Raw genomic sequence first — 16,787 nt, 5'->3', positions numbered from 1 at the left:
ATCATAAATATGAATCATAAATTTAAATAAGATGAAATTTTACAAATAGTTAAATTTTTAGTAAGTTTCATAAAAAATAATTTATTAAGGTAATAAGAACCTATTTTTCACAATAGTTAAGGCCCAAGAGGGGTAAGATAGTTTTTTAAAAATTGTTTAAATTTTAAGTTTTCAGTTTAGCTAGAAGTTAGTTTTTACATTTACTTGTGCTTAAACTAGTTTTTAACATTTAAGGAACAAAGTCAGAGAATTCATAAGTTCTTATTAAAATCAGTGTCATAAATTAAAAAGAGAAATAAAGTAGAACATTTTATTAAAATCATTAATCCTCACAAAGTTTATAAGCAATCATTCTTAGACATTCTCAGTCTAACATTGACTTATCAATAAAAAGCCCTGTTCTAGGCTTAAAAAATTGAGTAAATTTACTTACAAAAAAAACCACATAACTGTTTTTTACTTGTTGGTTATAAAGTATTTACTTTTTTAATGTTTTGAAATTTTTACCTTTTTTTTTTGATATAATGGAAGAAACTTTTCCTAAAAGTTTGAATTTATTTTCTTGAAAAGTAAGTAGAGAAATATTTTTTATTAAATTTGTTTGATCTTGATTACATTTGATTGAAATATTTGAAAATTGGAAATAAAAAACTTCTTCATAATAAGTTTGTACCAAAAACTTTTTACTAAACTAAACCTTTAAGTTATACTTAATTACAATTCAAGTATTCAATGAAAAACATTTTATATTGTTTAATTTGAGTCTTCATTCAAGAGATTATGAAAACTTTTGTTTTAAAAGAGTATTGAACTATTTTTCTTGTCACCTTAAAATAATATCTTATATAAAAACTAAAGAAAAAATGGTAAGAAAGTTTTCATAAACCAACAAATATTTAATTGACTGTTGATATATTATAAGAGCATATACAAGTACATGAAACAAACTTTTATTTCTTTATAAATTCTCATATTGAAATATTTTCTTAAAATTATCTACCTCAAGTTTTAAGAAACTTTACTTATAAAGTTTAACATTTTCTTGAAACTAGAATTCTAAAAATACTAAAAAAAGACATTAAGGTAAAAAACAGACTGATAATTAGAAAAGATCGATAGTACATTTGTTTTTACTTTTCTACAAAGGTTTCAATACTATTAATGAAATAGTATTATTTAATATGACAAAAAGTTTCCTACAAATCTTTTTTAGTAAATCCGACTTTATTTTCTTTTTTATTTTAGCTTAAATAAATAAACAGTTAGATGGTTAGATAAAAAATAGTGTATTACATTAAACAGGCTCCAAAACTCTAAATAATACTACTTTTTTAAGCTAATTAGTTTAAAATGAAGACTATTTAGTTAAGTTTAGAATAAGTAAAAACTTATTATTGATTAAAAATAAATGTTTTTTTTAGGTTTTACAAGAGTATTTTATGGATATAATTATTTTTAGTTTCGGTCTTGTAGTTTTAAATAAGTCTTATAAAACATTCTTTTGAAAACCAAGTAAACCAGTAATGAAAAGTATTATTTTTAATTTTGATATATTTCTTTTTCAGCCATTAACTGTGAAATTTTTTGTTGAAGAAGATGTAGAAAACTGAACTTAATAAGAAATACAAGAGGAAATATCGTAAAGAATGGGAAACAGATCCACAACTTGAAAGTAATTTATGACACAGCTATTTTCTAAATTTTAATGTTGTTCATACATGTTTATTAGTTCTTTAAAATTAAATATTGTAAAAAACTGGTTTGCCTGGCCAATAACCGCTAAATTTTGAGACATAGTTGATCAAAAATTTATTAATTCAATAATAGAGTACTGTTTTATCAATTAACTCAGGCCCATATTGTTAAGCTTGAAATATATCCTAAAAGAAAAGCTTTATGAACTAAAAATTTCAACTCGTTAATGAAATATAAACAGTTTTGTTACTAATTTCAAGTATAAACCTATTCACAACCAATTTTCTCAAAAGTTTGATCAATCTTTTTTTCTTCTCTTAAGAATATTTAAAGCTATTTACATCAAATTTTCTACAATTTTTTTTCTAAATTAATAAATTTTACAAAAAACTATCATACATGTTTTTAGTAAAAAAAAACTGGTGATTTAAATTCAAATAAAAGATTTTTTTTTTTTTTTCAAAATTAAAATACTCCTGCATTCAATCTTTTTAGAATTTAATAATTGACTTTTTGTGAAAATTTGAAGAAGATTGCTTAAAAATGAAAGTGGACCCCTTATTCCTTTAATAATCAGGTCTATTTTTGTGAAGGTAATAAACAAAAACTGTTTAAAAACATTCTTAATTTTGTTTTTTAACATATATATTCATGGCATCTTTTATACTGGATTCAGCCATGGCATGGTGGGAATATGGTTCACTGTAAAAAGTGTAAAATTCTGTTACTCCCAAAGAAATATAAACTAAAAATGCACGCAAAAACCAATAAGCACCTGTTGCGTCAATTATTACCAAAATCTTTTGAAAAAGATGATGGTTTCATTACAGATGAAAAAATACAGAAACACAAAATAGAAGTTATACTTGCCTTGTACCAAGCATTGCACAATAGCATAAATGCTTCTATCCACTTGCTTGATGTTTTTAAAGCAACTGGTAAAACTTCAAAAAGTTGTACACTACGATGTACAAAATAAACCTCTATAACAGTCAATGTACTTGCTCCTATATTTAGAAAGTTTATTATAAGTGACATGATTTTACAGCAGTGCTCTTTCTACTTAGACGAATGCACTGATATTTTAGGAAGAAGTTTTTTGGGTGAATAAAAAATCATAAATATAAATTGTCTAGTATTCAATGTGTATAAAATGCCCAAGTATTTCTATACTATCATAATTATAACCATAACTAAAATTTAGATTTTTTTGTATATGTTTTATCATATGTTAAGTTATTTTGTTTTTTTTAAATGTATACACTTATCAAGTATTGTTTTTAAGTATTTGCAAATTTGTTTACTATTAACTGATGCTAATTTTACTCCAATTACAATATTAATCACAATGATTTACCAATTTGTACTGCAATAAAAATTAGAATTCAAAATGAACTTGAAAAATATAGACAAACTGTTTTTTGTCAAAGTTTACCTAGAGTTTTGTTAAATCATTTTATTTGTATGATTTACAAAAAAAAAGTTTTTATGTATTAAAATTTCTTTAATAAACTTAAAAAGTCTCTAGTTTAACACTACTTTGTTTATTAGAATTAGTTGTTTTTGTTATTTAAGCTGAGTTTCTTAGCAAAGTATCAGTTTTCAGTAGTTATTAAAATTTTGAATTTCAAAAATAAAACAGTTTCAGCATTTTTTTTTTCAGTGCAAAATATAAATTTTACTAAACTAATTTAATTATTGTAAAAATTCTGCTTTTTTTAGTGAGATAAAAAAAAAGATTAAATATTTTATGTTTTAAGTTTTACACTGTTGATTGATAACAGGTTTAGTATTTGCTACATAAGCAACACTACCCAAGAAGCTATTTAAACTTTTCTACATTTAGAAAAGGTTGAAAACAATACCGGTGCTGCAATAGCTCAGGGTTTTAAAAATGTTTTGAAAATTTACAACAATAAATTGCAAAATGTACTTGCGATTTGTAAGTTTTTGTAACATACTTCTTTTGTAGTTAAATATTTTTTAACTTAAGTTTTTCAAGTCAAATTATTTATAACAGTTTATTTTATATTTCCTATTTAAAAAAATTGAGTTGAAGTAGTAGTTATTTAAGTAAGAAAAATATTAAATTTGTAACTTTTTGAAAGTATTTTAGTTCAGTTTATTTGTCATAAAATTATTTACTAACCAAATTGATAAAATTTTAAAGATTTTGCATATCTTTTACTGTACTATACATTTTTTCCATTAAAAAACCAGTTGAAGTGTTTTGATTCGTTAACACACAGAAACATATGTTGGTACAATAAAGAAAAATTACTGTATAATTTGTTTTTATAAATCAATATTGATCATAAACTTTTAAGGTTTTATATATAAATTTTTATTTCAGTATGATTACTTAAAAAAACTACTTAAAACAGTAGAGATTGATAGTACTGTAATTTTTTTTTAATTAGCTCTAGTTTTTTGTTACTTAATATAGTTTTCTAATCATTAAGACTATGTTTTTATTTTTATTTTTTAAGAACTTTTGTAGAACTCCATGAATACTGGATGGATTAATTCGAGAATGAATTGATATTAAGAGATTAATAAAGTAAACTTTTAAAATTGAACTAATTTTTTTTTTAACTGTTCTATAACTAAATTTTTACAGATAGATGGTTAAAGTTGGAGAACACAATAATATTCTTATGGGAAAGGAAATATAAATGCCCAACTAAAAGAAACTCACCATCTTCATTTTTCAAGCAAACACAGTTAAGTTTTCTGAAAAACTTACTTACACAACTGTTGAAAAGTTCAAGTTAAAAACAGTTTAATCACAATAGATTTTACCATTATACAAAGGTGTAAAGCAAGAGGTTTGCAGTTTCTTAATTAAAAAAATACTTTAAATGCTTAAGATTTAGACAAAAAATGTCATGGTTTTATACATGTCTTGATGCTTATAAAAAATAGTTGTTGCATCCAAGTTATTATATATTCTAAAGTCAATGCAATTTTTTTTATAATGTTAATTGTAAAATAACATTCTTCAAAGCCAGAGTATATTTGAAGTACTATAGTAATTTGTTCTTAATGTTTTTTGAGATAAATTTTCAAAAATATAACTTTATAAAATCTTTTTTATGCTAACATAGTTAAGTAAATATTTATATTTATCACATAATTGTTCTTGTAACAACTTTGTCATTTAAATAAAATAATTTTTAAAGATAAATTGTTGTGTTTAAACCGTTAAGAAAATGTTGTTCTTTTTTATCTGGTTTTAAGAGTTATAGTTTCATCAAAAACTTTATTAAATATAAAATCTACTTAAGTTTAAATGTATTAAGAAGAAATCTATTTTTTGTTTTATTAGATCGTTTAAATTGATTTTATTTTGAACAAAGAAGTAGGTTTTTGGTGTTTTTTCTTTTATGGTCATGTTTATAAAAAGATCAAACATATAAAAAAATTCTTCTGTAGTAGTTAACTTTAAAAAAGTTTTATGTTGAATGGGTGAAAGTCTCAATCAAAAATTCCTTCTTGTGTTATTTTTTTTTCAATTTTGAATGCTACTTTTAACTTCTGAAAATGAATTAAGTGTCTTAAAATAAAAGTTACTGTTTAGAGCAGTTTTTTTTTAACTGCTTTAAAAGTTTCTTTACATTTTAAGTCAACTTTATATCTACGAAAAATTATTACTGATGTTTATTTTTCTCATTATTTTTACCCAACTATAGCTACTTAAATTTTGTTTGTTTAAACATTCATCGATTTTTAAATGTTCAACGTTGATTGATTTTCATTATTAAGTAAAATAAACCAATTTCTAACAAGCTTATAGTTAATAAAATGCTTTTAAAAGCTTAGTTTTTTAATTTATTTTATAAATGGATGGTAGTAAACTATTTATTACATGTAATTTGACTTTTTTTTTTCCTGAAAAAAAAGTATTTAAGAAAAAAGAATTTATACATACTATATAAACAAAAATGTTTTGTACTAAATTAAAGATTTATGGGTTTTAGAAACATATATTTGTTTCAATTTGTTTGTAAAAAGTATTTTAGTGTTAACTTTGCACAATCATACCTATTTTGTTCTTGAATTTAAGTTATATTTATTCCTAAGATTGTTTTCTCAATCTATGATACGTTTTTGTTTTATAAGCTGTATGATCATAACAATGTTTAGTAGCCTAATAATTTATTTGCTTCATTTGAATTTATTTTTCATTCTTACGCGTATTAAAATACTTTTAAATAAATTGAGCGCATTATTAAAAATTCATATATAAAGTCATGAAAAATATTTTTCAATGTATTTATTTGCTTATGTTTCAAATAAGATGTATTTAATTTAGTATGTTCAAGAAAGTTTTGTTTAAAAGCTAAAAATGGTTTATTTCTTAATTTGCTTTTTCTTTATAAAACCATTATGAGTTTCATCTTAATGTATTAAACTAGGATATTTTTTACTTGACCATGGTAATTCCTAACAAAAAAACACGAGTTGCCACTATTTTTAACAGAACAAACAACTGTTTTAAACTAGGAGAAATAGGAATAAACAGTTTATTTTTTACATAACTATCCAGTTTTGTTTTAAATTTTGTTTCCGTTTCAAAATCAAGCTATATTTTAATTTTTCTCTTGAATGATTTATACACAACAAATTTTTTCACCAATTAAAATTTTAATTTTTTTTTCCTTACTTCGATTAAGTTTAATAATAAAATTACAGCTTAATAGTTTTTGATTTTTTTAACTAATTTGTTTTATGAAACCTTTTAAATTATTTACCTTAAAAAATTGTTTTATGATTTGATTTTTATTTATTATTATGATTAAAAGCACGAAATTTTAAAAGATGTAATGTACATGTTTTTCATTTATATGATAAACAAAAACACATTACAAAAGTTGGCAAAAAAATTAAAGTAATTTTTTTGGTCAACTATAATAGTCTTTGTTGGTTATTCTAAAAACTTAAGTTTATAAAAGTTGAAACGTTTATAAATTTTGCAGTTGATACAAACTTTTTTTTTCCTATTTCTGTGTCCTAGAGCTTCATTATTTTTAAAGTATAGTTTATTAAACTATTGAATGTAATTTTATGTTTTAAAAATATCTTACAGTTCAAAATAAAAGTTTTAATTGCATTTTATCGTATGTTTTTTAAATTTATACTTTTAAACTAAGCTTACCAACTGGTTTAAATTTTTAATAATTAAATTTAAATTTTTGATATGAAGTTACACAATAAAACTGTTTGCTTTAAATAGAAATTTCTACATGTCAATTTGTGTTGTGGTCCATAAAATTTATTAAAAAATAGCGTAGTTAAAAAACAGTTTGCATTCATGTTTCACAAATCATTTAATCAAGATTTAAAACAGTAAACATACAATAAAATTTATATATTTTACTTTGTTTAAAAGTTATATTTGTAAAATAAATCTAAATAAATAAGTTAATAGACCTCTGCTTAACAAGTCAGTATTTGTTTATAAATTTTTTTGTATTCTAAAACTTTCAGTTTACAAGTAGTGAAAACTTCTATTGTATCAAGTTTTTTGAAGCTTTATGTAACTACTTTCTCATAACTCATTTTTCTCTAGTTACCGGTTTCTTCGAGCATGACGAGCTCATAGTACTTAAATTATGACATCTCTGCCTAGCATCGCAAAAAACAAAACAACCATAGACGTCAATTATAGGTCACTGTAATTGCCCTATTCTTTCTAGTTAACCTCCTTACATTAACATATTTTGTTACTTTATTCATTAGTTTGTTCTTTCCAGTGTAAAACTTGAATAGTTTATGATAATCTTTTGCTTTTAGTTTACAACGATTTACAAAGCTAAAGCAAATACTTTATTACACAGTCGATCCTATTAAATGGTAGATTTAGAGAATATTCACAATAAATCTTGCATCTAGTTTTTAAGAAACAATACTCTCAATTACTATCTACCCATTTAAAAGAATTTGAGACTGTACCTATATCAAGAAAAAATAGGGAGCTAGGAAAACCAATAAGCAATAGAGGTTACAGAAAGTTATTGACACAATTTAAGTCAAAGTGAGCAACAGAAGGTGGAGACAAAATTTAAGTGCTAATAAGATAACAACATGTTGGCAAAATATAAGCAAAAAAGTCAAAGAAAATTAGTGACAAAGTTTAGAAAACAAAGTAGAATAAAAGTGACAAAATTTAGTACAAAAAATCACAAAAAAACTGAAAATGTATTAGTACAAATAAGTCACAAAAGGTGGTGAACAATTTTAAGTCACAATGATTCATTTTAGATTAAATGTGAGGATCTTAAAACTTGATGGGGTGATAGAAAAAGACAATATTTATGAATAACTAAGACAAAAATAAAAATACCAGTAACATATTGAAACTTTTTAAAAATGTATATCATAGGGATTTGCACAGGTATGAAATTTGAGTAATTATTTTAATCTATTTTTTAAATGCTGCAATCATTTAGTAGATTTTAACACATATTAAATACTATTTTTTAATTAATGTTTAAACCAAGTTTTATATGTTAGTGAAAGCCAGGCACGTATCTTGGTAAGTTTCTGCAAATCTACAGAAACGTAAAAATTTGTGCGAAAAAACTCGCTTTTCTTTCGATTATTCAGCTTTTAAGACCTTGTTTCTTTAGCTTCAAGTATTCGTTTATACTTAGTTTTGCACTTTGTAAAATAATTTTATTTTTACGAATTTCTAGCACTTTTAGTGTCGTAAATATTAAACATATTGAATACATCTAAATTGTATACAAATAGCTCGGTGTAAAAATCTATTAGCAAATAATAAACTATTGTAAAAAATTTATTTTGAGGCTGTAGATTTTGTTTTAATGATGTGAGAGAATAAAAAAAACTAGGTGTGAGAGAGGATCTTGTACTATTGAATTGTTTGTGGTGAGTCAATAAGAACTTCACATATTTTGAAATTTATTTTTTTTTGTCTTACAAAAGAGCAAATGCATATAGAAGATTTATGAAAAGAAAAATTTTAGAACAGATGAACCTCAAAGTAAAGTAACATGAAGAATTAACTTTTGTTTTAAATCAAATTGACTCTCTGAGTTGAATCTATTAAATAAAAAAAAATAACACAATAAGACAAATAGCTTGCAACAAGAAGAAAACTTGAAAAACTCAATAATATGAACACTTTTTTAAGAATAATATAAACAAATTATTATTTTTTTTATTTCAGAACTTTATTTTTTGAATAAAACTTGTTTTAAAAATTCTATAAATGCTTAGTAAGTTAAATTCTTTATTTTTCAAGATTAATATAAGCAAATTATAGTTTTTTTATTGTATTTTAGAACTTTATTTTTTAATTAAAACTGATTTTAAAGAATTTATAAATGCTTACCTTAGTTAAAGTTTTTATTGCATTTTTTAGCAAAGTTAAAAGATTAAAACTGTACATTGTAGCCACACACTCAAAGTATACTGGATAAATCTAGGATATTTAGAGTTTTATTTTTGAACTCAGGCTGACTCAGTATAGTTTTTTTTTTATCTATGAAAAACTAAAGATTAATAATGTCATAACAGATGTTTTTCTATATTTGAATGAGATTTTGCTAGCTAGTTTTAATAAATTTTTATTTTATAACCAATTTTGTAAAAAAAAAACATTGATAAATTTGAAAAGTGAGTCTTATTCTAAAAAAAAAGAAGAAAAATTCAAAAATAAAATCTTGGAATTGGTGTTGGTCATAGGGTTGAGCTGTTGTTAATACCTATTTTACTTGTATTGTTATATTATTTGCTTACAATGAGTTTGTTTTCTATGCATATTGGTTTATTAAATGAGAATTTTTTGAGAGTTTTTGGTTTTATTCCCAACTTTCAAAGGTTTTTCATTATCTCTGTCTTTTTTTATCTTTATATTTACAATTTTTAAGTAGTTTACAAAATTAAAAAAACATTAAATTAGTACATTTGTATTTTCTAGTTAGCTTTACATTTTGAAAATTGTTTTTAAGTTTTATTTGTATTACTACTGTATACTTGGTACACTATGTGTGGATTTTAACAAATTTAGTTGTTTCACAGATTTTTAAAACTAAGTTTAAAACTTAAGTTTTCTAAGGTAAAAATTATGCAATTATAATTTGAAAGTAAAACCACCCACTTGATACCATTGACACTCAAAGCTATTAACAAAGTCAACCAATCTGAAGTTCAGTTTGTTACAATGAGTTTCTGATAAGTACTTCAAGAAAAAGCTATTTGAATGATGTTTTCTGACAAATATGTAAAAAATAAAGTTTGTTTCAACTTGTTTTTAAATATTACTGTAAATTTTATTTTTCTAAAAGCATTGTTGTTTGCAATATGAAGATTATTTTATTTTATATTTTCTTTAAAAGTATTAGAATATTGAATGAATCTGTTGTTTTAAAATAAGTTTATAAATTTTAGAGTGGTTTACTTATATAAAAAAGTATATCAGTTTAATTCTTTAAATAATGTTTAATAAATGATAAAAAGTTTTAAAATAAGTTTTATATAACTTTTCAATCTAAGATTAAAAGAATAAGTTAGTTATATTTATTCTAACAAGTGTATAGTTGTATTATAAATTCATAACAAGTTTAAAAAATAAAAAACTAATACATTTTATGTTTAAAAATGTTTATGTTTGAATTTATTTTTATGTTTCACAATGTATCTAAAAAATATTAATGTTTAACATTCAAGGTTTGTAGTTATTTAACCAATTTGTTTTATTTAACAAGTTTGTTTTGTAAAAAAAAGTTTGATTCTTGTTTACAGCTTTTATTTAAGTACTTTTTTCAATAAGAAAATATTTAGTTCTTTTTTTACAGCTTAAATCTTTATCCATCCAAAGCAAGTAATAACATTTACAAAGACGTGTACTCTTCTTTTCTTTATGAATCGTTTTTGACAAAATAAAGTAATTATACATCTGAATTTTATCTAATGTTGTGAAATTTTTTATTTTATATCCTTTTCTTTTTTATTCAACTCCTAAAATTTTAATTTTTGTTTTAATAAAAGCAACAATTTTTGCAAATATTTTCTGAAGTGGGGAAACTGTTTTCAAAGTTATATATTTTAGGTCTATCAGTAATAATATTAAAGTTAATTTCTTAATTAACATTTTTATTTTAAATGAACGGTTTTATAGGCTAATAAAAGTTTCAACACATAAAGAATTAGAGGGGGTCAAGAGCAGTAAAACTTGCCTTGTATTCAGTTATTCATTATACTTGAACATTCTATTTTTTTTAAGCTTATAACAAAACTGCTACCTTTCATATAAAATTAAAGGTAGTTAAAACTACTCTATTCCCGTCATGACGTCATCACACATTATTCTAGATTTTTTTTTGCAGATTTGTAACTTTTTAGAGCTAGCTACGTCCCTGGTTAAAGCACATGGTCACAGTTTATTAGACTTTCTGTTTCGAAAATATTTCTGATCTGCAACGTGGTTTTCAGCTTTAAAAGTATGTTTATAGCGACTTTTAGACTTTTGTTAATAAATACTTGAAAATAATCATATTTTATGTTTGCATGCTTGTTTTGATTCACTAGCTAACAGTTTTTTTTTTAACTTTAGCTCTAATGCAAAACATTTTGAGACAGTAAACAAAAATTTTGTTAAATTTATCAAAAAAAAGCTGAATGTTGTTAGCACTTTGTAGGTATAATTATGTGAACAAATTTTTACCCTAAACTAGGTTGTCCTAAACTTATTTTGTTAAGGCCTTTAATGAAACTAAAAAGCTATAGCCGCATCAAAAAAATTCTCCAAAAACTATTACTAAAGTCACTTAAGACATTTTGTTATGTTCATCATCAACTCTAAAGTATCTAGTGTAAGTTTTAAATTATTTCCTTGTGACCTACTAAATTTTATAAGATTTTTACTTGATATTTAGTACAAGTTTTTAAAATACAATTAAAAATACCTACGAATATTTTTTCGCATTTTGTTATCAACTCCAAAATTTCTAGAATAAGTTTTAAATTGTGGCCAAGTGGCTTCCCCTTTTACAGTTTGTGGCCCCCTAAATTTCCTATTTTTTACCATAATATATAGTATAATTTTCAAATTTACCTTACAAACGCCTTAGACTTTTTTTTGCTGTTTATTCTTAGCTCCAGATTATCTAGTGTAAATTGAGTTAGTATAACTTATAATTTAGTCTTATATTATTATTAAAAAAAATCAGTTTGCTTTTAAATAAAATGTTTTACTTTCAATTAAACATGAATTTCCAGTTAAAGATTTAACTTGTAACATATTTAAAGTGGTTTAACTTTTAGTCTACATACTGCATGATATGTTTTTAGATTTTTAAAAATAACAGTAAAAATGTTATGCATTATGGAAGAAAGACAGCCGTGCTAAAGTTTTTTTTTTGTGCTAAAATGTTACTCCATACTTAAGTGTCACTTTGTGCTAAAGTAAATTCGTGCAAAAAAATTACCCCTTACTAAAATGACGCACGTGCTTTTCTGACCCGTTCCCTTTTAAAAGTCAGGTTTGACATTTGGAACCAGTATAAAAAGTAAATGAGTATTAAGTCACTATTTAAGTATTAATTTTGATAAACTAAAATAAATTCATAGTTATTTGACTAAGGATTTCTAGATATTTTTTAACATTAAAAAAAATAAAAGTATTATTAATTTACGAAGCATAATCAAGTATTTTTAATTTTTTATGTAAAAAATCAATAGAGAGGCCTGGCGCAGAACGCTGCAGCTGTTGCTACACCTGAAAAAAATAAATAAAGTTTTAAAAAGTTTTAGTCGTTTAGTTTAAGCTTTTGAGGACTCTGCTTCAAATAGAGACCTGCTTTTTAATATACCACGTCAAACTAATTTTGAAAAACTTTATTATAAAGCTCAAACATTAATTTTCCTGCTAAATACTATTTTGTTAAATTTTTTTACTTTATATTTGAAATTTTCCTATTGTTTGATAAAAGCTCAGTCTGTGTCAGCTGCATTTTTAATGTTTTGTAATTTTCATGACAGAATTCTTATGAACAGCAAAATTCTTGATAAAGTTTAGCACCATGTGAATTTCAAAATTAGTTTTCGGCTGTTATACATAAAATATGTACTAAATTCAAACAGAAAATCAAACAGAAGCGATCGAGCGACTGAAACTAATAGCTAAGCAGCAGCAACACGCAAATTAAACAGTGTCAGCTAGAAGTCTGAAAAAGTAGCGACTTAGCAGGCAGGCGTAGGGAAGCAATCAAATAAGCAGGCTACGCTAGAAATTTATAAAACAGTCCTTCACAACAAGCAAGTCATTAAGTGCAGAGTACGAGAACCGAAGCACTCAAAGCTAAAGACAATTATATGGGGATATGCCTGATTGCATAGTATTTCCGCGACCCCTATAAACATTACAAGGCGTCGCTACTGGTATCTAGCACATATAAAAATTAGCTAGATTAACTATAGCTATAGCTGTAGTTTTAAGTTTAAACTTATTTTGCTTCTAAAACATTTGACTACTCGTTTAATAAACCCAAACAAAATACTTTATGTCGTGCAATTCTTTGTCTTACTGTAACAAACTATAAAAGTATAAAAAAAACAAGTATTGTTTATTTTGGTAAATTGTTTTGTTTATTGTAGCGAAAATGAGTAAGAGTTAAATTTCATAAAATATAATAAAATAAACCAGTTAAAAAATATTTCTTTCAGATTCTACTTTCTTTTTTCAAGTTTTTTTTTCTTTTTAATGTTATAACCAATCCTAATCCGTCTTCATCTACAGTTTTACTCACATAATAAGGATGTTCTATGAATTCTTTTTCTTCTTCTTTTATTGTTTCATTTTCGACTGAAAGCTTGGGTTTTGAAACGTTTAGTAACAATGCGGTATAAAACTGTCTTTTATCATTAAAGTTACTTTCAATGAGTAAGTACGAAGGTATAATAGGAAAATCATTTTTAACTTTCAAAGCGTATTCCATGCAATAAATACCGCAGTTGACACAATCTCTTTGAATATTGTTCTGAATACAATCAAAGTTCCATTCATCGCTCATAAAGTTCCATTTCGATGTTTCACTTGCATTGATTTCGTTATGGTGCACTTGTATAAAAGCTTTCATAACTTTTCTTGCTGTTTCTATCTGCTCATCACTCCGCCTTGGATCCACAACATAAAGTGTTTTGTTTAAAAAGTTGAGGAAAACAAATATCCAGTGATTGTTGTTTATGTTCTTGACGGCAACGTACGCGTCTTTATCATTTTTGAAAGGAGTCACAGTCGTTTCACTGAAGTAAAGGTTTTCAATTGCATTAAAAACACTTGTTTCAATAAACCCTATTTGTTTGTGATCCTTAAAACTGTCGTTTAGGACTGCGTCTAAAACAGGATCTTCTATGTAGCTTTGTTCGTTTGCTATTGACCAAAGATCACTGCAACTCATTTGAATCGAAGCAAATTGGTCTTTTTTAACAAAACTTCGCATAACATTTTGGTGCCAAGTATGTTGTTTCATTGAGTTGTTTAAACATTTCAACCATTTTGATGTTTCGATTTCTTCAAGATACTTGTTTGTTTTTAATTTTGAAAACAACTGAGTATAGTTTTTACTTATACGTCTATTCTTAACTTTGGGTGTTGTCATTGTTTTGGTATTGTTTCGTAATAACTATAAAAATAAATAGTTTGAAAAATTAAAATCAATTATACTCCTATTTCTATTGTATATAAGACAGTGTTAAGCGTTACTATATGCTAAATATAATATTATAAATTTTTAGTCTGTTTCTAATATTTTAACCAAAGTCATAAACTATATAGACTTAAAAAACTGTAAATAATTAAGAAAACAAACAATTTTATGATGTTTTATCTTACTTTGTTATACTTTGATGTATCATATAAATGCTTACCGATGAGTAGGCACGTTTCTTTTTATTATTGTGTTGATTACTTTTGTCAGGAACAGTCTCTGTTTCAATCTGCGTTTGTAAACAGGTAAGTTCATTTGATAGCGTGTCACATTTATTTTCAGTTGAAGCAATCTTGCTTAAACTTTTGAAATCTTTTCTTGTCTTTTTATCTAGCTTCTCTACTTTTACCAAGTAACCTTCAAGATTCATTGCTTTGGAATCCAGCATTTGTTTTGCTTCTTCAACAGTTGAGAATACCACATAACTGGCTTTTTGAGTAATGTGAATTTTCTCGATTTTAGGCCACATGCTTATTAGAAGTGCCTTTAATAAACCTTCATCAATGTTATTCTTTCCAATGGTTAGTCTCAAAACGTTTTCCATATTTTGTTTTGTTTAAGTATCTGAAATATTAAACTAGTTACAATACAAATAAACACTAAATAGAAGAAAATTTAATCAAATAGCAGTTAAAACATAGGATTTTAGTCGTTTGACAATAACTTAAGAATAAAAAAAAAGAAAATGCATAATAGCTAAAACATTTTAGTCTGTCTAGCTTGACTTTAATTAAATAAAAATCTACCCTTAATAGTTAATTAAAACTAGGTTCTTATTGCTAGCTCATCTACAAGCAATTGATATTACCAACTGCCTACAGCAAATATCAATGGTTATTTAACTTAAAATTCATTTATCCTATTTTATCAAATTAATCAATTTTTGAATGGAAAATTGACACCCTAAAGTTTTGAATTTTTGAATTAGGTAAAAACCAAACAGGTTTCTTAGACGAACACCAGATTTAATTTTTGCGACTGCTAAACGCTTGTTGTAGTGAGCCAAATGTGTAGCTTTGGTTGCAATGCGCTCGAACATATCGTTGACAAAAGACTTCATGATGTTCAAGGCCTCGCTTGAAAATCAAGTAACTAAGGTGTACTTGCTTGAAAAATTTGTACACGTTGATACTGAAGCTTTCCTTACAATGAGACCTACACTTTGTTTTAGCTACCTAAAGCTGGGACGTCCTTAACTACTTTCTTGCTAGCTTTGGATGCTGCCATTGTCAATGAACAAGTTTTGCAAGATGTGTCTCAAGATAGTATAATTATTTTATTTTCCACATTAATTCTTATTAAAAAAAATTTTCATTCACTATTGTATATTTATAGTATTGAAATTTACCCTATATTAAAGCAAAATTTTATTAGTATTAGACTACTAAATTTAAGCTAATGGTTAGAATGAACTTTTTTATTAATTACAAAAGACTTTAGTACAAAAATTTTATATAGGTGGGAATAAACTTATTAAAATAAATGTAATAAAATTGTTTCTAATACATTGATTTAAAAAAAAAATGCCAACTCCGCAAAATAAATAAAATAGAACTAATGATGAAAATGAACTTTTTCTATCTTTACAAAAGATTTTAGTACCTAAATTTAATACAGGTGTAAAACTATTATAAAAGTATTTAATAAAAATTCATAAACTTTCTAAATAAAGAAAATCTTTGCTAAATAAACACAATTCTGCTTTACATTAATATCGGCTCCTACCTCTAAATAATCTATGATGTTTATAGCTTTGCTGAGGATTCCAGTATCAGTGTGTACTTGCTTGAGTATTTTGTACACGTAGATGCTAAAGCTTTCCTTACAATGAAACCTGCACTTTTCTTTAGCTACCTTAGCTGGGACGTCCTTTATTACTTTCTAGCTATCTTGCTGCAACTGTCTATGAATAACATTTTGAAGATGTGTCTCATTATATCCTAAAGTTACGAACCTCGGCTAGAAGAAAATAAGAGCGCCCACTAGTGATAAAAATTTTCTCTCATCTTTTTTGTCTCTCTTTTTAATTTAGAACTTGAAAAGAACTGGCTCCAACTATCTTAAAATAAAACTAGTGTAAGTTTTTTATTTTCCTCATCAGTTTTTATTAAAAAAAAGTTTTATTCATTATTGTATATTTATAGCATTGAATTTTACCTATAATGAGGTAAAATTTTTAACAAGCATTAGACTACAAAAATAAAGCTGATGATTTAAATGAATTTTTTTAGTCTTTACAACAGATTTTAGTACTTAAATTTGGTATAGGTAGAAAAAAATTATTAAAAAAAGATATAATAAAATTGTTTTAATACATTGTAGTTCAAAAAAAAAAAAACATAACTGAACACAGAT

The sequence above is a fragment of the Thalia democratica genome, chromosome 7 (genome assembly GCF_965202585.1).
Source record: "Thalia democratica chromosome 7, ktThaDemo2.hap1.1, whole genome shotgun sequence".
Taxonomy (NCBI): domain Eukaryota; kingdom Metazoa; phylum Chordata; class Thaliacea; order Salpida; family Salpidae; genus Thalia; species Thalia democratica.
This window is presented reverse-complemented; position numbering follows the sequence as displayed.